We start from the raw sequence: 27,818 nt of genomic DNA, 5'->3' as shown, positions 1-27,818 counted from the left end.
TTCTCCTTCCACAGATCCCAGTGATTAATGCCAAAGTCCTGTTGCCTGTGAAGAGGGTGATGTTTGACTTTCATGTACAGCTGCAGTTTGTGTGGTGAAGGTGCTCCTAAAATATGGTTGGGTAAGTGGCATTATAGATTATTATTTCAGCAACAGTGATAATTTGAAAATAATGTCCAAATCAACAACAGTTTGTATTTTTATTATCATGCTTATAATTTCACAAAAGTACGATTGAGAACTTTAGACATAAGGCCATAGATGGAGATATTAGATCAGGTGACCAAAAGCATTGCCGAAAAGCAGGTTTTGAGGGATGTCTTAAAGGTGGAAAGCAGACCTGTGAGGTTTTGGCTGCGAATTTCAGACCATGCTGCTTCAGAAACTGTAGAAACAGCCACACAGGTGAAGTAATGAATTAACAAATGGTTGGGAATCTCGAAGAAAATGGGTTGTCGAGGTCTCAGTGTGTGTAGTACAGGGAGCTCGGGATTATTACAGCCAGAAATTAAATCAAGTGTGAGAATTTTAAATTGAGGGATATTGGCCAGGTGCTGGCAAGTGAGACTAGATTGGGTTGGAGTATCTGGTCGGCATGGACGGGTTGGACCGAAGGGTCTGTTTCCTTGCTGTACATCTCTATGGCTGTATGCTGTTGATTATAATTAGGAGCCTTTTGATGAATCAACAAGCAGAGATTTCGACTTTCTTGAGATGACAGGGAGATTGAATGTGGGAAGCTGGCCCTGAGTGTGTTTGGAAAATGAAGTCTGGAGACAACACAAGGTGGATGATACAAGGGTAGAATCAGCTTGAAATAGTGGTCTTGGAGTCGGACCGGGCTGTCACCCTCACCTCACCTCTGGGATTCAGCTGGTTGCCTGATTGTGAATCAGGGCGGTAGCACAATCGGGAGCTGTGTTGCTCTGGTGGAGCCTAAAATGAGTGTCGCTGAGCTGACTGTTGCTGAGCAGCTGCTGCTTGGTAGCCCTATTGATGACATCTTCCATCACTTTACTGCTGGCCGAGTGTGCACTGATAAATGGAAATTGGCTGGGTTGGATTGCCCTGTGTTTTTGTGTTGAAGATCCCTGGGCAATGTTCCACATTGTCGGTAGATGCCAGTGCTGGCTTGGTGGGTGGCAAGTTCTGGAGCACAAACCATTAGTATTATTGCCAGAATATTGGTCGGGCCCGTAGCCTTTGCACTACTTAAGCATTTCTTGATGTTATTCAAACTCAACTGAACTGGTTTAAAACTCACATCTGTGATGTTGGAAACCACTGGAGAAGGCTGAGATGGATCATCCCACTTTACACTTCTGGCTGAAAATTGCAGCAAATGCTGTCATCTTATCTGGTGCATGGATGTGTGAGGCCCCTCCATCAGTAAGGGTGGGGATATCTGTGATGCTTCCTGCAGTGAGTTGTTTAATTGTCCATCACCGTTCACAACTGGGTGTGGCAGAACTGCAGAGTTCCAATCTGTTCCATTGGATGTAGGATCACTTAGCTTTGTTGCTTGCTGCTGATGCTGTTTGATATGCAGGTAGTTCTGTTTTATGGCATCACCAGGTTGGCACTTCATTTTTAAGTCTGCCTGGTGCTTCTCATGGCATGCCCTCCTTTCCTGTCCATTGTGATGGGTGCGAGCAGGATTTACAAACCCATGAGATTACAGATTGTGCTGGAGTACAGTTCTGCTGCTGTTGATGTCCCACAGTGCCTCATAGATACCCAGTTTTGAGATCCTACATCTCTTCGAAGTCTGTCTCATTTAGAACCTCCACTTAACACAATGGAAGTTTTTCTCAACTTTAAGGCAAGACTTTGTCTCCAAAAGGAATGTGTGATGGTCGCTCTTACCGATACTGTCATAGACAGATGTATCTGCAACTGGTCAATTCATAACAATGAGATAAAGTATGTTTTTCCCTCACCACCCACTGTTGAGCAGCTATGTTCTTTAGGACCTGGCCAGCTCAGTCAGTAATTCTGTTGCAGAGTTAATCTCGATTGTGGACATTGAAATCCTGTACCCAGAGTACATTTGACACCATTTTATTGCCTCGGTGCTTCCTCCAAATGTTGTTCAACATGAAGGAGAAGTAATTCATCAGCCAAGCAAGGACGGGATGTGGTAATCAGCAGTAGCCATGAGACTTCCTGGTCTCCGGAGCCAATGCTGTGTACTCCCAGGGCAAATCCTCCCTCTCTATACACCACTGTGCCACCACCTCTGCCTGGTATGTCATGCCAGTGGGACAGGACATATCCAGAGATTTCAGGACAAAGTGAAGATTGCAGATGCTGGAGGTCAGAGTCAAGAGTCTGGTGCTGGAAAAGCACAGCAGGTCAGGCTGATGAAGGGCTTAGGCTCGAAACATCGATTCTCCTGCTCCTCGGATGCTGCCTGACCTGTTGTGCTTTTCCAGCACCACACTCTCGATATCTAGGGATGGTGATGGTGGTGTCTGGTCATTGTTTGTAAGGGATGATTCCGTGAGTTTGACTGTGTCAGGCTGTTCCTTGACTAGTCTGTGAGACAGCTCTCCACATTTTGGCCCCAAAAACCATATGTTAGTGAGGAGGATGTTGCACTATCGAGAGAGCTGATTCTGTGGTTGTACTTTCTGGTGCCTTGTTAGTTGCCAACTGGTCCATCCAGTTTCATTCCTGTGTTGAGACTTTGCAGTGATTAATACAGTGAGTAGCTGGCTGGGCCGCAATCAGGTCGGCAGGATTTTTTTCACCATTGACAATGGTTTCATGGAGATCAGGAGATTCCTAATACGTTGTTTTTTTCTTGAATTCAGATTCCACCATCTGCCAAGATGGGATTCGATCCAGGACTTCAGTCGTTTGTTTTAATATTCTGGATAAAAGCTAAATACATCAGGTTTGATCACTCATTTTAAATATCACGAACCCTGGTTTTGTTTCTTTATAAAACACTGTCCATCATCCTGTCTCCTCCATCCTCCCCTCCAACAACGAGTGAGGAGCACATGGAGTTTCTCTGTCACTAAGACTGAGATAATCCGATCTGCTGTTTCTCTCCCTCCCACTAGCCCACTGAGCCAAACTGCCTCACGTGATGTTCCTGGTTTTTGTCCTAAACCTACATCTTTCTCCAGTCTCTTATCAAGCCTTATCAGAGCTCACCTTGACCCTTTACCCTAATCTCGCTAAACTCACTTTCCAACTCTCTTTCCTCCGCTGCCGCCTCATCACCCCCCCTCGCCAATTCATAGATATTGTTCCTTGTTCTGTCTGTTGGTCTTTTCTGGTTATGTCCTTCTCTCCCATTCTGTGAAAAACTGATATTTGACCTCACCATTGTTGGAAAATCCTGCTCCATCTCCATTCTCCCTTTGCTTTCTGAATTCCTTGCATTTGGTGTCCCTCAACGATCTATCCTTGGTCTCTCCTGTATCTCACGTACATAGTGCCAGGAGGTGATATCATCCAAAAACACTGTGTTAGGCTTGACATGTACACTGACGATACCCAGCTCGCTCTCCCCATTATCCCTCTCCATTACTCCACTGTTACTCAGTTATCAAACTGCTTACCACATTCCCACTACTCAATTAGCTGCAATTTCCTCCAATGAAACATTGTCAAGGTTATACCCGTTGCCTTACTGCTGAGCCCCTGCCTCCCACTGGGAACTCTGAGGCAGAACGACACTCTCAACAATATTGCTGTTATATCTGACCCCAAGGTGACCTTCTGATCAGACATCCACACAATCACAGCACCAGGAAATCCAATCTCTTAAACGTTGCTTTTCTCCACCTCACCCCAGCTCCATTGCTACTGAAATCCCTTACCCACGTCTGTGTTCCCTTATACTTGAATCCAAAACAGAACTCTTGATTCCGTAACTCAGAATATTGTTTCAGACTCCCCTCTCAGTATTTACCCTCGGACACATCCTCTCAGTATTTATCCTGTCAAACCCCTTAAGAATCCCATCTGTCTCAATGAGACCACCTCTCTTTCTCCAAAATCCAGTGAGTAGAGTTCCAAACTTTTCAGCCTTTATTTAAAAGATAATCCCTCCAAACCAGGGATCATCTCATTGAATCTTCCCTGAAATGCCTCCAATAAAGTGACACATTTCCTTATCTAAAGGGACCAAAACTGCTCTCATTACTGCAGATATGGTGGTCTCACCAGCACTTCCACACGTTACTCTCAGGTATATACTCCAAACTCTCATACTGAAAACTTTTGAAACAAACATTCGATTCCCCTTCCTGATTCCCTGTTGTAACTGTGTGGTAGCTTTCTGTGTTTCCTGAACAATTACCCCTGGTCCCTTTGTGGTGCAGCTTTCTACAGTTTCCACCATTTAAATAGTACTTTGTTCTTTTATTATCTCCTCCAAAATGAGCAACTTCCCATTTTCCCAAGTTACACCCCATCTGACAACTTGTTGCCCCCTTCTCCTGTGCATCTCTCTCTTTTCATATTCCTCTTAGACCTTTACAGTTATGCCTTTTCTAGGAGATATTCCCCCCCCCCCTTCCCATTCTTCCAAACATTTACTGGGAGCACTGGGCAGTGGGAAGCAGACAGTGTTACTATCTTTTTAGGGATACGCTTTGGAGTGATTGAGAAGATCTTCCTACCCATTGGTCAGGATGGAGACAACGTGCCCATCGTTAGGCATTAGCCTTTCACACCCATGTCTTATTGATGAGGCAGAGCGGCAGCACGGAATGAAAGAATATAAAGTAATTCTTGTTCCCCATATCTCACTGACCCTTGGATCATTTTCTCCAATGTGTCAAAGAACTGCTGTGTTCAGTCACATGAGATCTCAAGTTGGAATCTCCTAGAAACCCACAGATTTCCCTCTGAGTTGACTGCTGATGTCCTCTAGGGTAATATGTACAGTAATCCTGGGCCACAAGGAGGGGATGATGTGAGTTTCTAACTTGAACTGATAGTGACAGATTTTATAAACTTGTATTACGGGATATTACAGGTGGACATTCAGATGGTAATCTCAGTAAATATTCTGCTAAACTCTGATTGAATTACTCAGTACATCAGGATCTGGATATTCGCATTGTGTGTGTGAGTATTGTGTTCCAGATCAATCCAATTTGCTGCTTAAAAATTCTCCTTTGAATCATCGCATTCTCTCAAAAGGTCTCCCCAAACCTTCAATGTGTCATGTAATCCTTTTATGATGACCTGATGAGTGTAAGGTTTATTATTCGAATGTGTAATTTTTGTATAAGGATGTCTCAGAGAGGGAGCAGAATATTCTTAAAGGGGAGAATAACCATTTTGAGGGGAGGCTGTTGTTTATCGCTGTCAATGACATAGGGATAGAAGAGTTCACATTATTGGATCACTGGAATCTCTTGTGGGGTAGAATTGACCTCCATCAGAAGGATGGATTGTACTGGCACTGGAAGGGAACAGTTTCTCGTGCTATTAAGGAGGCATTAAACCAGTGAAGGAACGTGGGTAAACCCAGAGAGAGAGTGAGCGAAGAGCTAAGTATGACGCTGGTACAGTTCAGACATCAAACAGTCAAGGCAGACAAGGGCAAGGAACAGAATGAGCAGTTACACTGCATATGTTTCAATGCAGGGGGCAGAGGAGCTCAGGGTATGGTTTTGAACATCGCACTGGAATATTATAGCAATTACAGAGGCATAACTTAATGATGGATAGGACCAGCAGCTTAATGTTCCAGTGTATAGATGCTATAGCAAAGATATAAAGGGGGCAACAGAGCAGGGGGATAACATTACAGCTGGGCTTCAAGAGGGTATTCCTGGGAGTACATCCATTCAGAACTGAGAAATAAGAAAGGGATGATCTCCTTATTGGGATGGTACTATTGACCGCCCTCCCACTTCCCCAATCGTCAGCAGGGAGTTGAGAAGCAAATTTACTAAGAGATCACTTATCTGTAAGAATAGTATGGTTGTGTACAAGACTTGACCTTCTTTGTTGTTCATTCACAGGATGAGGGTATCACTGACTGGGCCCAAAGGGCAGTAAAGAGTTATCTACATTGCTGTGGCTCTGGAGTCACATGTAGGCCAGACCAGGTAAGGATGGCAGATTCCTTCCCTGAAGGATATTAGCGAATCTGATGAGGTTTTTTTTCGGAATAATCAACAATGTATTCGTGGTCTTTAATAGATTCTTAATTCCAAATTTTTATTGAACTCACATTCCACTGACTGCCGTGACGGGATCCAAACCCTGGACCCCAGAACGTTATCTGGGTGTCTGGATTATCCATCTAGTGATAATCTCACTAGGCCATTTGGCAGGGTGAGTGACTGAGGTATCCGTGGGGCAGCACATCAGCACCAAAGATCCCATGGTCTCTGCAGAAGATAGAAAGGGCTGAGGAGGGAGATATATCCCTGGTGGTGGGGTCTGACTGTAGGTAGCAGACATTGCAGAGGTTAATGGAGATTAGTGGGTGGCAGGTGAGGACCGGGGGATTACATTCTTATTGTGGTTGGAGGGGTTGGGGGGGGGGGAAGGCAGAGGTACAGGAAGTGGAGGATATGCGTTGGAGTGCATTGTTGATCAAGTGGGAGGGAAATGCGGTCCTTGAAAGAGGAAACCTTTCTGGGATGTCCTGGAGTGGAATTGCTTCTCCTGGGAGCAGATATGGCAGGGACAGAGGAATTGGGAGTACAGGATCACGTTTTTACAGGAATATACTCGAGGGTAATCAGGAGAGCAAAAAGGGGACTTGAAATATCTCTAGGAAATAGTTTAAGGAGAATACAAAGAGTTTCTACAAATACTTTAAGCATAAAATAATAACCAGACAGAGAATAGGACCCCTTAAAGATCAACAAGGCCATTTATGGAACAACAGGATGTGGGAGAAATACTATGCTCTTCTATTCTACAGAGTTTGGACAAATAAGTAGTGATAACTTGAAAAGTGTCTATATTACAGAGGAGGAAGTACTGGATGTCTTAAACAGTAGCAAGGTGGATAAATCCCTGGGACCTGATCAGGTGTATCCCAGAAATTTGTAGAAAGCTAGGAAGGTGTTGGCAGTGCCCCTCCCTGAGGTATTTATATCATTGTTTGTGACAGATGAGGTGCTGGAAGATGGGTGCCATTATTTAAAAAAGGTGGTAAGGAAAGGCCAGGGAACAAGAGAACAGTCAACCTAACGTCAGCGGTCGGTAAGTTGTTGGAAGGGATTCTGAGAGACAGTATTTACATGTATTTGGAAAGACGAGGATTGATTAGGGATAGTTAACATGGCTTTGTGTGTGGGAAATTCTCTCTCTCTAACTTGATTGAGTTATTTTGGAGATGTGACAAAGGTGATTGATGAAGGCAGACTGTGGACGTTGTCTATATTGACACTGAACCATGTTCCACAAAGCAGACTGGTTAGCAAGGTTAGATAACATGATATGTTCGGTGAACTAGCCATTTGGATGCAAAACTGGCTTGAAGGTAGGAGGCAGAGGGTGGTGATGGAGGGTTGCTTTGTGGACTGGAGGCCTGTGAGCAGCATTGTCCTGCTGGAATGGATATTGGGTCCTTAAATAAATGACTTGGATGTGAATATATGAGATATGGTATGTGGGTTTACAGAAGTTGGAGGTGTAGTGGACAATGAAGAAGGTTAGTTCAGAATGCAACAGTATCTTGACCAGATGGGCCATTGGAGCGAGGAATGGCAGACTGGGTTCAATTTAGACAAATGTAAGCTGTTGGATTTTGGAAAGGCAAATCAGAGCATGACTTGTACACTTAATGGTAAAGTCCTTGGGAATGTTGCTGAACATAGAGACCATGGAGTGCAGGTTCATTATTCCTTGAAAGTAGAGTCGCAGGTAGACAGACGAGTGAAGGTGGTGTTTGACATGCTTATATTTATTGGTCAATGCATTGAGTTCAGAAGCTGGGACATCAAATTGTGGTTGGACAGGACATTGATTAAGCCATTTCAGGAATTATGTTTTAAGTTCGAAATTCCCTGTTTTGGAAAGGATGTAGTGAATCTTGAAAGAGTTCAGACAAGATTTACAAAGACTTTGCAAGGGTTGGAGGATTTGGGCTACAAGGAGAGGCTGAATAGGCCAGGGTTAATTTCCCTGGAGAGTCAAAGACTGAGAGGTGACTTCATGGAGATTTATAAAATCATGAGGGGCATGGATAAGGTGAACAACCAGGGTGTTTTCCTCCCCAATTAGGTGGGTTCAAAACAAGATCACATTGGCTTACGTTGAGAGGGCAAAGATTAAAAACGGATCCAAGGGGCAAAGTTTTCAAGCTGTGTGTGGTGTATGTGTGGAATGAGCTGCCAGATGAAGTAGTGGATGCTGATACAATTACAACATTGAAAGGCATCCGATTGGGTACATGAATAGGAGGAGTTTCCAATGATACAGACCAATAACTGGCAAATGGGGCTCTGTTTGTTGAGGATTCCGAGTTGTCATGGACAAATTGGACCAAAGGTTTGTTTCTGTGCTGTACATCTCTATGACACTAATAAATGAAAATAAGATGTGTTCCTCTTTTGTGGAGAGCTAGTAGAAGCACAGATCATTGTTCTTGGAGCTGAGAAGGTTAAGCAGTGATTTTGACCAGGTGCAAATTTGTTTCTAGGATATCTAATCTGCAGAGAGAGGGGAATTGTTAACAATGTCGCAATCTTAGTAGCTATTTTCAGGTAATTGGCAAATAATGTGAATATGCTGGACACAGACTCAGCAGTTATTCATAAACATATTTAGAATTTTACTTTTTAAGGGAAGATTTGGGGGGCTATGGGCAAATAGGAAGGGAATTGGGACAGATTTGCAGCATCTCCAGAGGGAGAGGGTACATCCCAAATGGGCTGAATAGCCCCAGCCCCTGTGCTCTGTGATACTGCCCCATTGACTGTGAATGTTGAAGCTCATCCCAGGGCAGAGAGAGGGAGGATCCCACCACTCACCTCACAATGGGCCCTGATGATTGATGTCAGCGCAGGCCAATAGGGGGCAGAGGGCAGTACTGGAGGACCAGGTCGTACCAGTTTGTCCTCTAACCAATCGGAGTGAATGAGGGCATCCTCAAGGCTGGAACTAAAGAAAGGCACATATCGCAGAGATCTGAGAAACTGGAGGACATGAGATAGGGAGCATTCTGTGGCTGGTGAGGAATTATATAAATAAGGAAGAGTTGTGAGGCTGGATGAAGTGACAGTGATCGGGAGAGTTGAGGATGGAGGAATTTAGAGTTAGTGAGGATTAGAGTCCTAATGTTATACAGCAAGGAAACAGGCCCTGTGGTCCAACCAGTCCATGCCGACCATAATTCCAAACTGAACTAATTGTACCTGCCTCCGCTTGGTCCACATCCATCCAAATATTTCCTAGTTATGTACTTATCTGAAGGTCTTTTAAATATTGTAATTGTATTCACAGCTACCACTTCCTCTGGAAGTTCATTTCACACGTATAATTTTTTTTAAAACCCTAATGTCTTTTCTCAAATCTTTCTAATTTCTTCTCAAAATGAATGCACCCGAGTTTTGAATCTCACTCTTCCCCCAGCTATTCACCTTATCTACACTCTTTCTGATTTTGTAAACCTCTAATAAGGTCACCCCTCAACCTCGTGCACGCCAGTGAAAAAAATTCCCAGCCTATCCAGCCTCTCCTTGGAACACAATCCCTCCATTCATGGAAACATCCTGGTAAATCTCTTCTGAACCTGCTCCAATTTAATAACATCCTTCCTATAACAGCACAACCAGAACTGGACAGAGTATTCCAGAAGTGGCCTGCCCAACGTCCTGTACATCCTCAACATATAGTCCCAACTCCTGGACTCAAAGGTCTGAACGATGAAGGTAAGTTTGCTAAGCACCTTCTTAACCACCCTGTCTACATGTAACACACACTTCAAAGACGTGAAGCCCTCGGTCTCTTTGTTCCCATATCACTACTCAAGGCCCTACTTTTATTGAGTGTAAGTCCTACCCTCGTTTGTTTTGTCAGGATGTTATATTTTTCATTTATTCCAATCCAAACCATTTTTGAGTATAAAGGCAGTAGGAGTATAATTAAAAGAGAAATCAGGAGGCAAAAAAGGGCCGTGAGATAGCTTTGGCGAATAGGGTTAAGGATAATCCAAAGGGCTTTTGTAAATACATGAGGAACAAAAGGCTAACTAGGAAGAAAATAGAGACCCTCAAAGATCAGCAAGGCAGCCATTGAGTGGAGCTGCAGGCGATGGGCGAGATAGGAAACAAGTATTTTGCATTAGTGTTTACTGTGAAGAAGTACATGGGAGATATAGAATGTGGGGAAATAAATGGTGACATCTTGAAAAATGTCCATATTACAGAGGAGGAGGTGGTGCTCAATGAGCAGCTAAGGAGCTGGTGCAGGGGAAAAGGATTCACGTTTTTTGGATCATTGTGATCTCCTCTGAAGTAGAGTTGACCTGCATAAGAAGGATGGATGGTACCTGAATTGGAAGGTGTCTAATATCTAGGCAGGGAGACTGGCTGGTGATACTCGGGAGGCATTAAACCAGTGAGGGAGTGGGTGTCAACCCAAGAAGATAGTGAGAATAGAGGTATGTCTGAGGCTGGTACAGTTCAGAAGTCAAATAATCAAGGCAGGCAAGGGCAAGGCACAAAATGAAGTCGGACTGAGCAGTTGCACTGCATTTACTTCAATAGAAGAGGCCTGACAGGGAAGGCAGATGAGCTCAGGGTGTGGTTTTGAACATGGCACTGGGATATTATAGCAATTACAGAGGCATCACTCAGGGATGGATAGGACTGCCAGCTTAATGTTCCAGGGTATAGATGCTATAGGAAGAATAGAAAGGGGGACAAGAGAGGAGGGGAGTGGCATTTTTGATTCGGGATAGCATCATGTTTTTGCTTAGGGAAGATATTCCTGGGAGTACGCCCAGTGAAGTTTTTTAGGTGGAACTAGAAAGTAAGAAAGGGATGATCACCTTATTGGGATTTTCTGCAAGGATTTCGTCCGGGTGCTCTGGTTCCCTCCCACGGTCCAAAGATGTGCAGGTTGGGTGGATTATCCAGGTTGAATTGCCCACAGTGTTCAGGGATGTGTAGGTTGGCTGGCCCTGGGAAATGCAATGTTACAGGGGGAGGTTAGGAGGCTCTCCAGGTCAGTATCAATGTGATGGGCTGAATGACCTACTTCCACACTGTTGGGAGTCTCTAATAATTCTACTAGTTTTAAAATAGTTACAGAAAACAATATACAAGATCTAAACGTTAAGGTTCTGAATTGGACAAAGGCCAATTTTGATGGCACAAGGCAAGAACGTTCATCTGGCCCCTCAAGCCTGCTCTGCCATTCAATAAGATCAGGGCTGATCTTTTCATGGCCTCAGCTCCACATTCCCGATCTCTCACCACTACCCTTAATTATTTTCCTGTTCACAAATCTACATTTTGCCATAAAGGCATTCAAGTTGATAACGTCAAATGCTGCACTCGGCAGGGAATTCCACAGATGCACAACCCTTTAGCTGAAGAAAGCTCCTCCTGAACTCAGAATAAATCTGCTCCCCCTTATTTTGAGGTAATACTCTGTAGTTTGACCCGCCCCCAGTGGAAATAGCCTCCCTGCTTCTGTCTTATCTGCTCCCTTCATAATTTTATTGTTTCCTCTCCAACCTCCCATTCTTCTAAATTACAATGACTATAGAACCAGTTTTCTCAATCTCTCCACATACACCAACCCACAACTCCCAACTCAAACTAGTGAACCTCCTCTTTACTCCCTCCAGTGTCAGTACATACTTTCTGAAGTAAGGAGACCAAACCTGTACACAGTACTCCAGGTGTGGCCTCCCCTGTAGAGTTGCAGCATAACCATCCCTCTAGCAATGAAGGACAATATTCCCTTCACTGCCATAATTACCTGCTGCACCTGCAAACCAACTTCCTGTGATTCATGCACAAGGACACCCAGCTCCCTCTGCACAGCAGCATGCTGCACGTTTTCACCATTTCATCCTCAGTTTGCTGTGAGTCCGACCAAAATGGATGACCTCACATATCCCAACATTGAACTCCATCTGCCAGATCCTTACCCACTCACTTAACCTATCTGTATCCCTGTGCAGACTGACAGTGGCCTCTGCAGACATTGCTCGACCTCATCTTTGTATCAAATATGAACTCTGACACCGTACACTTGGTCCTCAACTCCAAAACATTTGTGTAAATTGCAAACAGTTGTTGTGCCAACATTAATCCAAACACCCGTTTATTCCCATTCTTTATTTTTTGTTGGTTAACCGATCCAGTATCAATGATAATACATTACCCACAATGCCATGCATTTTTACCTTATTCAGCAGCCTTTTGTGTGGCAACTTGTCGAATACCTTCTGGAAATCCATGTACACCACATCCACCGAGTCCACCTTGTCCAACGCACTCGTCGTATCCTCAAATACTTCCAGTAAATGCGTTAAACGTGACCTGCCTTTCATGAACCCATGCTGTGCCTGCTCAATGAGACAATTTCTACCCAGATATCTCACCACTACTTCCTTGAGAGATTCAAGCATTTTCCCCACTACAGAAGTTAAGCTAACGGGTCCTTTTTGATAGATAGTGGCACCACATTTGCAGCTTCCAGTCTGTCAAAACCATCCCAGAATCCAATAAATGTTAGTGAATTATCACGAGGTGTATTTGTTACTCCCCACCCCACCTTCTCCCCCCACCCCCACCCCCACCCCCACCATCTAGTGAATTATCACGAGGTGTATTTGTTACTCCCCACCCCCCCTTCCCCCCAACCCCCCACCATCTCTTTTAGTCCCTGGGATGCATTCCATCAGAGCCTGGATACCCATCTACCTTTAGGCTGTTGTTATCTTTCCCAACATTACCTCTTTACTGAGAATGATTGCTTCTGTCTCCTCATCTGCCATTGCCTCCATAGGCCTGCGACAATGAGAGTACACAGACAGTATGTTCCTGTTAAAGCCAAGGCTGGTAGGTGTAGAGAATGCTGCCTGACGAAAGATATTGTGGGCCTGGTCAAGAAAATGAAGGAGGTATATGGCAGGTACAGAGAGCTGTGTTTGTGTGAATCCCTAGAGGAGTATAGGGGCAGTAGGAGTATACTCGAGGTAAACCAGGAGGGCAAAAAGGGGACATGAGATAGCTTTAGGAAATAGGCTTAAGGAGAATCCAGAGTGATTGTACAAATACACTAAGGACAAACGAGTAACCAGGCAGAGAATAGGTACCCGCAAAAATCATCAAGGCTGTCTGTGGAACAGCAGGAGGTGAGAGCAATTCTGTTTGAGCGGAGAGGTTTTACAAACAAAATGTGCACGTCGGAAAACACAAATTTGAACGTCCCAGTCTCGTTTTTTCAGTAAACGGGGAATTGCCTCAGTGTGGCTGCAGGCATGAGTGCGCGCCGCCATCTTTATTCGGGGAAAGAATTCTCTGTACACGTGTGGAGCCACCATCTTTGTAGGGGGCAAGGTGCAGCCAGGTGCATGTGCAGCCTCTCTCTGGTACAGAGTCATTGGGCAGGATTTACACAGAGCACATTCAAACTCAGAGAAATGGATGTTTATTTCTGGATTTTTTTCGTTATTCATTTAAATAATTTGGTATCGTAAATGAGTTTACAGGTCATACAAAATTGGTGGGGTGTGGATAATGAAGAAGGTTACCTCAGATTACAATAAGATATTGATCAGATGGGGTTTAATTTAGGTAAATGTGATGTGCTGCATTTTGGAAAAGCAAATCAGGGCAGGACTTGTACACTGAATGGCAAGGCCCTGAAGACGTTTGCGCAACAAAGAGAGCTTGGACTGCAGGTTCATAGTCCTTGCAAGTCAAGTTGCAGGCAGATAGGATGATGAAGAAGGTGTTCAGTGTATTTTCTTTTATTGGTTAGAGCATTGAGTATAGGATGTGGGAGGTCATGTTGCTGTACAGGACATTCGTTAGGCCACTTTTGGAATATTGTGTGCAATTCCGGCCTGCCTCCTATCAGAAGGGTGCTGTGAAACTTGAAAGGTTTCAAAAAAGACTTACAAGGATGTTGTTAGGGTTGGAGGATTTGAGCTACAGGGTGAGGCATAAAGTACAAAGATGCTCCGGTGTTAGAATCATGAAAGTGTTGGCCCCTTAACAGCGCATCAATGAATATTCATGGGCTATGCATATACCTACATGAACACAGGCCACTCACAATATGAACACCTATCTCCCTCTCTCTGTCTACATTCCTTGTCTATGTGCCCTTTCCTGCTTCCCTTGTAACATTGTGGGTCTGATTACCCTCCCTGTACTGCAGCTATTCCCCTGTGTTTCTGTGTTTGCCTCAGCTCTCATGGCCCAATTCAGAATGTGGTTAGAATTATCTCCCACTGGGAGTCCCATGTTTATAATTACAGTTAAATAGGGTCCCATGTCATCTTTTAAATACATCAAACCGATTTCATCATCACAGGTTGGGGTTTGGTCATCCCCCGTGGTCCTTACATACATCAGGCTTCCTTTCTGTATGATCCTCGATATCACCCTTTTGTCTCTGAGTCACCAAAGTTATTTTAGCCCATTCAGCCTGTCCCCTCCCCAGTGTGTCCCTGTAATATCTGTAAATGCCTGGAGCCACTGATCGGCTGTGCATTGGGGGAACCGACTCTCCCCCTCACCCTCTTATTGCAGGGACAGATTCTGCTGTACACGTCAGGGCATCTTGGGCTGAGGGAGGGTCCGTACATCATTTTCGGTGAGACTGTGTACATATACTAATTCATCCATATTGTCCCAATAAGGCCCATTATTACCAATTCTCTGTCAGGCTGGGTGTTCATTCACCAACATCTGTCGTTCAGCTGGATAAACGGTTCAGGTTTCGTTTCTGTCAGTTCCCCTTGTTGCTCCCTACTGTCTGTCCAAGTTTGAGCTTTGATGCACAGTGGAGCCATAGACAGGGCCTTCTGGGTCTTATAGGGCGGTCGGTCATCCCACCCATTGTCGTCCCTCTGTCCATACGTGGCTGCTTCACCATCTAACCCGTTCCAGTCAGTGTCACCATCCTCACTGCCTTCTGAGGAGAGCGGGGCACTAGGTACCTCCCCCACTGTAACTACCACCTGGCCCTTTGGCTTTAAGGCCTCACGTCTGAGAGCCACCACCTTCACTTGTTCCTGTTTCCCATAATAATGTAACACATCCTGTCATTCCTGGAATAAAACAGAGCAAAATGTAAATTTGGTTTGACTTGGAATATTAATAATTTGACATTCACTTTGACATATCTATAGAGGTGAGAATTGTACTGTGATTATTTAAGTGAATTTAACATGATCATACAATGAATATAACTCTGATAATCAACGACAATGAATGAACTGAATAATATGTGATTATTTGTACCAGTTCTTGCATTGAAAATTCAATTTTATTTTAATGCTTGTCACCCATTACACCGTGGGCATTGTTATTAGGGAATAAAGTAATGGAAGGATATCAGAGAAAATAAATAGACTTTAATTTTAGCTTCACTGCAATAATGAACCAAAACAATATTTGGAAATATGGTTAAACTACATAACAAAGTTTCCAGTGTCATTATTGACATGAAAACTATTTTAGTTTGCAAGTTGTTTTGCTCTAAGAATAATTGGAAATGAATTGTGATTATGAATTGACCATTTAAAATATATTTTGAAGAGAATAGTCAGATATATTTTTTGGAGGAAACTTAGGAAAGGAAATAAATATGTATGCATTGGTATTAATAGTTTTAAAATGTTTGGAAGTTGACTAGAATTATTTAATCGAGAGAGGCTGCGTGATTATTAAGACTAATTCACCTTTTTCATTTCATTGTTGGTTTCCCTAGAATCTGTTGTGGTGTAATCTGTTGTGGTGTAAGCTCTTGTGTGCAATGGACTGTCACTAATAGCTTAATTAACCTGCGAGTCTCAGATCAGGTTTCCTTTGTCTGTAAGTCAGTCTGTAAGTGCGCGACACACCTGCTTTTCTGAAGGGAAACAGAGACTCTTTTCAAAGGAAATAAGTGGCAGTTCTCACTGAGAATGATTTCTACCACACACCATAAGCAGGGAAGTGTTTTTCTGAAGAATTTCATTGTCTATCTACAAACTGATGGTGTGTTTGTCATATACCTGTGTTTGTCAGTTTGTGGAGGATTCAGCACCTTTGTTTTGAGCTAGTTTTATACAAGTAGTTGGTTCATTCTGTCTTTGCCAAGAATGTTGTTTACTTTCCCCTTTTACTGTGATTCTGCAGGTTAGAATATTCTGAGAGTCAGTAATATTCAATAACTGAACATTGAATGATTTTGACTCTAACAGAGCAGTCGCCTTGTTTTCAGCTAATTATTCACTTTCCATTTCCTGGTTGTGTTGAATGTTACAGAAACAGGCTCTGAGCAATGTTTCCATTCACTTGTGTTGGAGTCACTGACAGCCACGTGGTCAGTCAGTTTCAGGCTGATGGATCAGTTTCTCTGTCCTATTAGATGGTGGTCACTTGCTCAGTTTCCGATGGCTCACCTCAGTGTCAGTCCATCAGCTGCTGAAACCCTCCATCCAGCATTTGTTCCCTCTCACAGTGACTACTCCAACACAGTCCCAGCTTGTCTCCCACATTCACCTCCACATCCTCATGATCACCTCAGATTCTACTGTCTGTGTCCTTAAAGCAAGTCACGTAAGACATCTCCCTCCATTTTAACCTCATCGACATTATGTTCAGAAATATGATTTCAAAATTTGGTTCACTGCTTTTAAACCTACCCATGCCTTCACCCTGTCCTCCCAGTGTAGTTCCACACCTCCCTGAGGGAGCTGCACTTATCCAATTCCAGCTGCATGAGAGTTTCTTGTTTTCATCTCCTCCCTGTTGGTGGCTTTAGTTTCAGCTGCTTTGAACCTAAACTTGGTAATTCTCTTCCCCCAATCCCTTCAACTCTCCTCCATTCTATCAGCACTCCTTTATTTAATCCAGTTTGATCAAGGTTTTGGTTTCCACCCGTAAAACTGTCCCTTTGTAGCTCGGTAACAGCCTCGTGTTATCATTGCTGAACTGTTAATCCAGAGACCCAGCGAATATTCTGGGGACCCTGATTCAAATCGCATTACAGCAAATGTGGACCTTGAATTTAATAATCATCTAAACTTATGGGTCTGTTGATGACCATGAAACTATTATTGATTGTCAGGAAAAACCCATCTGTGTCACTGATGTCCTTTAGGGAAGGAATCTGCCATCCTTACCTGGTCTGGCCTGCATGTGACTCCTGACCCACAGCAATATTGTTAACTCTTAAATGCTCTCTGGGTAATAAATGTTGCCCTAGCCAGTGGCGCCTACATCCAGTGAATGAATTTTAAACAAAGCTCTCAGTCTGGGATCATGTGAGAAAGAAGCAGAAGGTGACCATTATGCCCCTTGAGCCTGCTCCACCATTCAAGAAGACCAAGCCTGATCTGTTCGTGATTTTTATTCCATCTTGCCCCAATGCCCCTTAACACGAATCTATCAACCGGTGTCTTAAAAATACTCAGTGAATCCACCTTCTGGGGCAGAGTTCCAAAGTTGCACAGCCTTCTGAGAGGAAACAAATTTCATTATCTATGTCCTGAAAGGGTGAAGCCAATTTTAAAGCAGTTCCCTCTAGTTCAGGAATGACCCACAAGAGGAAATATCCTTTCCACATCCACCTTATCAAACCATGCAGGATCTTATATACTTCAGTCATGTCACCCCTCACTCCAACTGAAACAAAACCAGCCTGTCCAACCAACCCACATTTTATTTCTGTCATGCCGGTATGAGTGGGGTTGAAATGTTGTCTAATCTTTATTATGCAGTGAATGTGTTGCTTCACTGTGTGGGTTTCAAGAATCAACATGAGCCATACTAGCTTTCCTGTCTCACTGTATTACATATAGCTTACATCACTGTAGTGTTTCCATGCCTCCCTACGTTGTCTAATGAAAAGGAAGGAGAGATAGATTGAGAGAAGTTGTTTGAAAATTTGTTGTCGTCAAAAAAAATTTGGTCTTTTTGTAGAGATTGCATTATAATTGAAATAACCAGTTCGTTAAATATTACTGACAAAATAGTACCAACAATTTACCAATGACTGAGGCCAGGATTAATACCCAGTTATTTCCCTTCTTTTTCCTTACTCCCTTCTTGTGGTTGGGGGTTATATTAGCAATGTTCCTGTCCTCTGGGACAGTCCTTGACTCCAGTGATACCGGAAAGCTCACAATTAAAGCCTCCACTATCCCTTCAGCTATCACCTTCTGGGGCGTGGTCCATCTGTCCAGGTAATAGATCTATTTTCAAATTTTTCAATTTTTTAGCATTTTCTCCTTGGTGACTCTTAAATGCTCTCTGGGTAATACATTTTGCCCTAGCCAGTGGCACCTACATCTAGTGAATGAATTTTAAACAAAGCTCTCAGTCCTGGGATCATGTGAGAAAGAAGAAGAAGGTGACCATTCGACCCCTCGAGCCTGCTCCACCATTCAATAAGACCAAGCCTGATCTGTTCGTGATTTATATTCCACACTCATCTCTGTTCCACCGCCACCCGCCCCACCCCCACCCCCGCCACCCCCGCCACCCCGACTGTCCCTGAAATTTTGGGATATTATTTGTGTCTTCCACCATGGAGACTGATGCAAAGTACTTATTCAGTTCCTTATCCATTTCTTTGTTCCCCATTACTATTCTTCCAGCCTCAATTTCCAGCAGCACATGTCCATTTTCGCCTCTCTTTTGAACTTTATGTAACTAAAGAAACTCCGGCAATCATGTTTTTAATATTACACACTCGCTTTCTCTCATGCTTAATCTTCTTTCTCCTTATGTTTTTTCTTCATTGTTCTCCATTGTTCTTTTTTGGCTTCCGATTTCACTGACATCCCACTGCCCTTTGCCATGTGATATGTTGCTTGTATGCTTTCCCTGACTTCCCGAGTCAGCCATGGTTGCCTCACCCTCCCTGATCCATGCTGCTTTTTCCTCGGGATGAATTTTTACTGTGTCACCCGGACACTCCCAGAATCCCTAGCCATCACTGTTCCACTCTCTTTCCTGCTTGACTCCTCTCTCAGTCAATTCACTCCAGCTTCTCCCTCATGTCTCTGTAGCTGCCTTTATTCAGCTGGAATACAGTTACACCTGATTCCATCTTCTCCCTCTCAAACTGCCGTGTAAATTCTATCATATTATGGTCCCTGCCTCCTCAGTGTTCATTCACGTTAACCTCCCTTATCAAGTCTGCCTCATTGCACAACACTAAATCCAGAATTGCCTGTTCCCTAGTGGGCTCCACTGCAACCTTCTTCAAAAAGCCATGTTGCAGAGATTCCACAAATTCATTTTCTTGCAATCCACTATCATCCTGATTTTCCCAGTCCCCCTGCATATTGAAATCCCCCCGATCACTGTAACCTTACCTTCCTTACATGCTTTTCCTATCTCCTCATGTAACTTATGCCCAAATCCTGACTATTGTTTGGAGCTCTACAGATAACTCCCATTATGTTTTTTTTAACCTTTGCGGTTCCTCATCTCCACCCACACAGATTCTACATCATCTGAGCCAATGTCATTTATTGCTCTTGACTTAATTCCATTTCTTACTGTTCACTAACCCCAGCCTCTCTGCCCACCTGCCTGCCTTTTCATTTGGATGTGCATTCTTGGATATTTAGCTCCCAGAAAGCTTCAGCCTTATCTTTTGCACTGATGTGTTCAGCTCTTCCATCATTGATGATGGGAATATTTGTAGAACCTCCTTTTCCGGTGAGTTGTTCAATTCTCCACCACCATTCTCGACTGGATGTGGAATGAATGTAGAGTTTAGGTCTGATCTGTTGGTTGCTGCATCGCTCAGCTCTATCTGCAGGTGGGACCTGTCTCCAAAACGACTGTGCTGTGGTAACCGACACTGACATGGACTGTCTCATTTTCTTCTTCAATCCAATCAAGCGAGCTATTGCATTTTATTCCCTCCGTTTTCCGATCTTAATAAATATCCAATCAATTTCAGAGCAAAATGCTTTCAAAATATTGAATCAATTTATTTGTTTAGATACTAGCACTAATTATCAAGTCATTGCCTTGACAATAATTGCATAATAATTTAAATTAGTTTTGCTAACAGGTATATTGTGGTTCATATATCAATTTAATTTATTGACTCTTAGGACAAATAGTATAACATTTTCTTTTTTCAGAATTCTAACAACAATTATTAAGTCATCAGCATTACAATAATTACACAAAGCTTTAACTTATTCTGGCTAACAATTACAGTGAATTTCATATTTGAAAATAATCTAGTGTTCCCTTGTACTAATACAGTAATATAAAAATCCATTTTCTTTCAGATCATCACACATACAAAAGAATCAATGATTTCTGATACAACACTCGTTGTAAAAATCTGACTTTTTTCTCATTAAGAGTCATCGAGTCATAGAGGCATACAACATGGAAACAGACCCTTCACTCCAACCCATCCATGCCGACCACATTTCCCAACACAATCTAATCCCACCATATCCCTCCAAACTCTTCCTATTCATATACCAATCCAAATGCCTCTTAAATGTTGCAATTGTACCAGCCTTCACCACTTCCTCTGGCAGCTCATTCTATACACTTACGACCCTCTGTGTGAAAAAGTTGCCCTGTAGGTCTCTTTTATATCTTCCCATCTCAACCTAAACCTACCATCTTTAGTTCTAGACTCCCCGACCCCAGAGAAAAGACTTTGCCTACTTACCCTATCCATGCCCCTCAAAATTTTGTAAATCTCGATATGGTCACGCCTCAGCCTCCAATGCTCCAGGGAAAACAGCCCCAGACTGTTCAGCCTTTCCCTGTAGTTCAAATCCTCCAACCCTGGCAACATCCTTGTAAGTCTTTTCTGAACCCTTTCAAGTTTCACAACTTCTTACCGGTAGGTAGGAGGCCAGAATTGCACGAAATATTCCAACAGTGGCCTAACCACTGTCCTGTACAGCCCGAAACATGACCTTCTGACTTCTGTACTCAATACTCTGACCAATAAAGGAAAGCATACCAAACGCCGCCTTCACTATCCTATCTACCTGCGACTTCACTTTCAAGGAGCTATGAACCTGCACTCCAAGGTCTCTTTGTTCAGCAATACTCCCAAGGACCTTACCACTAAGTGTATAAGTCCTGCTAAGATTTGTTTTCCCAAAATGCAGCACCTCGCATTTAACTGAATTAAACTCCATCTGCTACTTCTCAGCCCATTGGTCCATCTGGTCCAGATCCTGTTGTAATGTGAGGTAGCCCTCTTGGCTCTCCAGTGCACCTCCAATTTTGGAGTCATCTGCAAACTTACTAACTATACCTCTTATGCTCGCATCCAAGTCATTTATATAAATGTCAAAATGTAGAGGAACCATCACCGATCCTTGTGGCACTCCACTGGTCACAGACATCCAGTCTGAAAAACAACCCTCCACCACCACCCTCTGTCTTCTACCTTTGAGCCAGTTCTGTATCCAAATGGCTAGTTCTCCCCATATTCCGTGAGATCTAACCTTACTAATTAGTTTCCTATGGGAAGAACGCCTTACTGAAGTCCATATAAGTCGCATCTACTGCTCTGCCAAAATCAAACCTCTTTGTTACTTCCTCAAAAAACTCAAGCAAGTTTGTGAGATATGATTTCCTACGCACAAAGCCATGATGACTATCCATAATCAGTGCTTGGCTTTCCAAACACATGTACGTCTGGTCTCTCAGGATTTGCTCCAACAACTTGCCCACCACCGAGGTCAGGCTCACTGGTCTATTGTTCCCTGGCTTGTCCTTACTGCCCTTCTTGCCCTAACGTTGGCACCAGGTTAGCCAAAGTCCAGTCTTCCGGCGCCTCACCTGTGACTATCGATGATACAAATATCTCAGCAAGAGGCCCAACAAACACTTCTCTAGTTTCCCGCAGAGTTCTCGGGTATACCTGATCAGGTCCTGGGGATTTATCCACCTTTACCCATTTCAAGACATCCAGGGTTTCCTTCTCTGTAATCTGGACATTGTGCAAGATATCACCATCTATTTCCCGACAGTCTATATCCCTTCCATATCCTTTTCCACATTAAATACTGATGCAAAATACTCATTTAGTATCTCCCCCATTTTCTGCGGCTCCCCACAAAGGCCGCCATTTGAATGACCTCGGTAACTTCAAATTTATTAATTTTGAAAACCTTAATTACTTTTCCCTGCAATAATTCCTGTTTATGTCCACACATAGCTCAGTCAAATAGCAAGGTGAGATTTATCATTATTCTAATGTTCGCTAATAGAGCTTTGAAAATCTATTTGTTGCTAATATGTAATAACTGTTCAGTTCAGTACATAGAACATCGAACAGTACAACACAGTACAGGACATTTGGTCCATGTGCTAACCTTTTATCCTCTTCTAAGATCAAACTAACCTATATTCCCTTCATTTTGCTATCATTCATGTACGTAGCCATGAGTTACTTAGATACACTTACTGTATCTGACTCTACTACCACTGCTAGGAGTACATTCCGCACACTCATCACTCTGTAATAGGAACCTACCTCTGACATCTCCACTAAGCATGCCTCCATTCACCTTGAAATTATGCCCTCTTATGATAGTCATTTCCACCTGGGAAAAAGAGTCTCTGGTTGTTCACTCGATCTAAGCCTCTCATCACTCTATCTAAGCCTGTCTGTCAAGTTGCCTCTCATCCTTCTTTGCTCCAATGAGAAAAGCCCTAGCTCCTTCAACCTTTCATCAGAAGACGTGCCCTCTACTTCAGGCAGGATCCTGGTAAACCTCCTCTATGAGGGATCTATGGACATGGACTCCAAGATCCCTCTGTTCCTCCACACTGCCAAAAATCCTACATTTCATTCAATAGTCTGCATTCAAATTCAAAATTCTAAAATGAATCTCTTCACACTTTTCCAGGTTGAACTCAATCTCCTACTTCTCAGCTCAGATCAATGTCAATGTCCCGTTGAAATCTTGAAACACAGTTTAAAAGACAAATCAAATGAGTCCTAGATGAGTGTTCGCTACAAATAAAGGTACGTAGAATTCAGGAAGAGCTGACCTATTTGAATGATTAAACAATTCCTTCTAGAAAACACAGTAACTAAATCTTTCTTACAATTCAGTAATCCTGCAACTAGATTATACTTCTCAGTTTACATATCTTAATGAATATCTAATTAATGTCTGTGTAAACTGCTGGAAAATGTTTAATCATTTCATTTGTTAAAACGCCACCGTTAATTATCACATCGCTGTCACAATAAGTGAACTCTATTTTAATTATTGACTGAGGTCAAGTGACCTGTGGCCCGAAATTGAATGTTTGAAATTCACCGACAGCCACAGAAATCTGATCGAAAAGAAACCTGCTCAAATGAAATCAAACAGAGCCAGCATCATTCAGCTCCAGAAAAGAGGTCACAAAAGTTCCGGGGATCCAGTGACAACCAGCCTGAGAGTTGTGTATTCGAGAGGTTGAACCAGATTTTCTGGCATCTTGGCTTCCAGCCAGTTCCTGAGCATAGCACGCCTCTCATGGGAAGGAAAACAGTGAAGGATGTTTGTACCAACCCACTGGATGGATCGAATACAGCTCATGATCATCCTCAAAATTTTGTCACAAGATTATTAATAATTTGCCAAATCATGCAAAATAGCCCAATGCTACTGAAATCAAATTACTCTTAATCACTGCACATAAAACCAAACGATGGTCTTCAAGGTCACCTAATCACTGTTCACTGAATATCTCTTTGTAATAATCTTATTTTTCCCAGGATGAATAACCACAACAAACATCACCATAACACCCCATCCAAAGATATGCAATAGGCACCTTCTTATAATTTACACACATCTTTCTCTGACCAATAATCACCCTTCATCATTAATAGATGAGCAAGCTAATACTGACATTTATTGAGATGAAGAAATTCCTGAATATTACTAATGTTTGTGATAGGTTTCTCGACTATTCATCACAGCAAAAGTGTAATTATGGCTCACTGTATTTGTAGCTGCAAGCATTTGCGCATAACCGATTATACATTTTTTCAGAGAAATTTTGAAAATAATTGTGCGACAAATACTGTTGCCTATTTTTTGCTGTGATACCCACATTCCTTATCTATTTATTCTCTTCCCAACTCTGACTCAAATTTGTAAATATTGATGATATGAAAAATTCCATGAAATTATTCTTTTTGGGAAGAAATGTAAAGCAAGAAATTCTTGAATAACTGAGAATTATGAATGACAAAACAATGATAATTAATAATCACTGAATGTCTAATATGTTTTTTGTCAATCTACCAAAAAAGCAATTTAATCTTCATGTCTCTGATCTCAATAAAAAGTCTAATCAACATTAGAGCAAAATAATTTTAAAATATCGAATCATTTAATTTGCCAGAGTACTAAAATTAATTGTAAATTCATTGTCACTCCATTAACCAGACGGTAATTCAGTTAAATCTTTGTGACAAGCATCGTGAGATTCCCATTTTAGTTTAATATGTTATTTCTTACAATGAAAAATGTAGTCATTCTATCCAGGTTAAAACATCCACAAACCAACCAATGAAACAACCAAGCATTCATAGTAAATATGTTATCTCTTCTTGATGTGAAAACACAAAGTAATCATGGAATTAATATGAAACCTTAAGTCATGTCAGATTGCTATTCTACCCTAATAATTACTGTTCATGTCTACACTTTACACAGTTGCACAGTAAAATCAGATTTCTCACCAATTTAATGTTTGACATTAACTGTTTTTCAGACTAATTGTTGCTTATATCCAATATTTAATAATAGTTCAATCCAGTACATTCATCCCAAAGTGTAGTATCATGTTTCCATACATTGACTTGTGTAAACACATTGCACTGTACAGTTTTGCAATCATAGCAAATGCTGATTTTTATTGTAATAGTGCAATGCTAGTTGATTTTTAGTTCAATAATGGAATTCGTGTTGATGTTTATTTTAATCCTGTTTCATTTGCTTTGATTATATTTCAATTCCATACGAACATGCATTTTAATTTAAATGATTACACTAAAAGCTACATTGTGTTTCTTGCTAAAAAAAAATTTAAAGTTCCCATTCCACTTTCTTTTGTGAGAAATGAAGTTACCTACATCTCTTGTTCAGGTCAACAAACACAATAACTTTTGAATTCTTGAAAGTTGTACCCCTTTTTTTTTTAAAAAAAAGGAAAGTATCTTTTAGCTGAAATATCACGTCAAGAGATTTTTTGCTTTTTCAGATCATGTGCCCTGCAGAAGTGTTTTTATGTTCAATTTGTTACAACAAACAGCTGCTTTGGAACTGTTGATTTTGTTTTAATGTTTATTACAACATTACTTATTAATGTTCAATAATCACAAAATCATGCAAATTGATTTTCTATCAAATGTCATTGACTGTATCTTGTGGTCACTCAGATATTCACTTTCTTTACCAATAATTTTCTTCCAAATTCAGGTACTAATGTTTCAACATTGATCAGGATAAAATCACATAAATTAAAAATACATGTTTCTACAATTAATTGAATTGAATGAAATGCATTACTGTATTTTTTGCGAGAAATGAAGTTACCTACATCACTTGTTTAGTTCAACAAACACAATAACTTTTGAATTGTATTGTCTGCATTTTTCATCAAAAATAAATTATTTTCAATAATAACTGAATGGCTCATTTATTGTTCCCAGTCCATCAATCTCGCGACTATATTTCAGTTTTCAGTTTACTGAGCATAATGAACGTCTAATCAACATCAGAGCAAAGTGTTTTTAAAATATTGAATTGATTTATTTGTTCAGATTACAGCATTTATTTTGAATTCATTAGCCTTATAATAATTGCAGAATAATTTGTTTGTGTTTCTAACGTGATCCACATTTTAATTTAATGTATTGTTTAATTTAATCCACTGTAACAATATTGTTGTTTTCAGGTCAACTATCCCACAATGGAACCAGTGATTTTGCATCCAACATATTTTGAAAGTATCTGACTTTTACTGATTTGAATGATCGCATTAATCTCAGCCGTAGAAATTCAGGGAACTGCAATTACATTTCACTGCAATAATTCTTGTTCATGTCTACACATTGCGCAGTCACATTGCAAAATAAAATTGCTCCTTCTTCTAAGTGCGTAGATAGATTTTCAAAATTCTAATTTCTAATAATTGTTCAGTTCAGTAAGGGGTATAAATGTGCAATAATGGCTCAGTGCAAGAACTGTTGTGAAGATATTGCAGTGTACAATCTCACAATCATTGTAAAGGTCAATTTCTGCTTTAACCATGGAAACATAGTTGAATTGATTTAATTATATTTCACTTCAATGTTCATATTCATTGTGTTTTTAATCACAATAAGAGTGAACTATTTTACATGACAAAATTAAAATTCATTCCACTTTATTTCTGGACACAAAACAGAATTAACACACGCTCGTTCTCTCCTTTACCAATCACAGTCAACTTTTGAATTGTAGAATGGTAGATTGGCACATCCCAGAAACAGCCCATTCAGCCCAACTTGGCATGCTGGCCAGGTTTCCTAAACTAAACTCGTCCCATTTTCCTGTGTTTGTTCCATACCCCTCTGGATGTTTTCTATCCATGTAACTGTCCAAAAGTCGTTTACATGTTGTAATTGTACCAGCCGCTGCCCCTTCCTCTCACAGCTCATCCCATATGTGCCAAACATATTGTACGAATAAAATTGCCCGTCAGATCCCTCTTCGATCTTTCCCCTCTCAATTTAAATATTATTTACACTGTAGAATCTTTAATACTGCAAAGTTGATAGGTATTTAGAAGCAGCATAATCCCCTTTATATTTTAATCAGTGACCTAAAGCCAATAAAGTGCAGATATTGTGGTCATAGCAATGAACAACAGATACAAGTTGAGGAAATGTTGGATTGAAAAGCAATTCAATAGACACCTAGATATGTTCTAACCAACTCACAGAGGTGCTTTGACACATCCTAGGATTATGTGGGAAGCAAGAGAGGAAATTGCAGTACCGTTGGCAATGATCTTCTCGTCTTCACTGGCAACGGGGGTGGTACCAGGGGACTGGAGAGTAGCGAATGTTGTGCCCCTGTTCAAAAAAGGGAATAGGGATAACCCCGGGAATTACAGGCCAGTTAGTCTTACTTCTGTGGTAGGCAAAGTAATGGAAAGGGTACTGAGGGATAGGATTTACGAGTATCTGGAACGGCACTGCTTGATTAGGGACAGCCAGCACGGATTTGTGAAGGGTAGGTCTTGCCTTACAAGTCTTATTGAATTCTTCGAGGAGGTGACCAAGCATGTGGATGAGGGTAGAGCAGTGGATGTAGTGTACATGGATTTTAGTAAGGCATTTGATAAGGTTCCCCATGGTAGGCTTATGCGGAAAGTCAGGAGGCATGGGATAGAGGGAAATTTGGCCAATTGGATAGAAAACTGGCTAACCGGTCGAAGTCAGAGAGTGGTAGTAGATGGTAAATATTCAGCATGGAGTCCAGTTACAAGTGGAGTTCCGCAGGGATCAGTTCTGGGTCCTCTGCTGTTTGTAATTTTTATTAATGACTTAGATGAGGGAGTCGAAGGGTGGGTCAGTAAATTTGCAGATGATACAAAGATAGGTGGAGTTGTGGACAGTGAGGAGGGCTGTTGTCGGCTGCA

General features: G+C 41.8%; 1 long non-coding RNA gene across 6 annotated transcripts; it reads left to right on the top strand.

Moving 5' to 3' along the window:
* Positions 1-20: 20 nt before the first annotated feature.
* Positions 21-26,420, top strand: LOC140471637 (uncharacterized). Of its 6 annotated transcripts, XR_011957125.1 has the most exons (8): positions 21-121; positions 2,817-2,899; positions 5,997-6,083; positions 9,762-9,866; positions 18,244-18,358; positions 20,432-22,355; positions 23,033-23,151; positions 23,459-26,420. It is a non-coding gene; the product is annotated as an uncharacterized lncRNA (long non-coding RNA). The 6 variants fall into 6 exon arrangements; XR_011957122.1 differs by lacking the exon at positions 20,432-22,355 and having other exon boundaries at positions 23,459-26,414; XR_011957123.1 differs by lacking the exons at positions 9,762-9,866; positions 20,432-22,355 and having other exon boundaries at positions 23,459-26,414.
* Positions 26,421-27,818: the final 1,398 nt, after the last annotated feature.

The sequence above is a fragment of the Chiloscyllium punctatum genome, unplaced genomic scaffold, assembly GCF_047496795.1.
Source record: "Chiloscyllium punctatum isolate Juve2018m unplaced genomic scaffold, sChiPun1.3 scaffold_136, whole genome shotgun sequence".
Classification (NCBI taxonomy): domain Eukaryota; kingdom Metazoa; phylum Chordata; class Chondrichthyes; order Orectolobiformes; family Hemiscylliidae; genus Chiloscyllium; species Chiloscyllium punctatum.
Note: the sequence above shows the minus strand (reverse complement) of the source record. Positions and strands in the feature narration are given on the sequence as shown.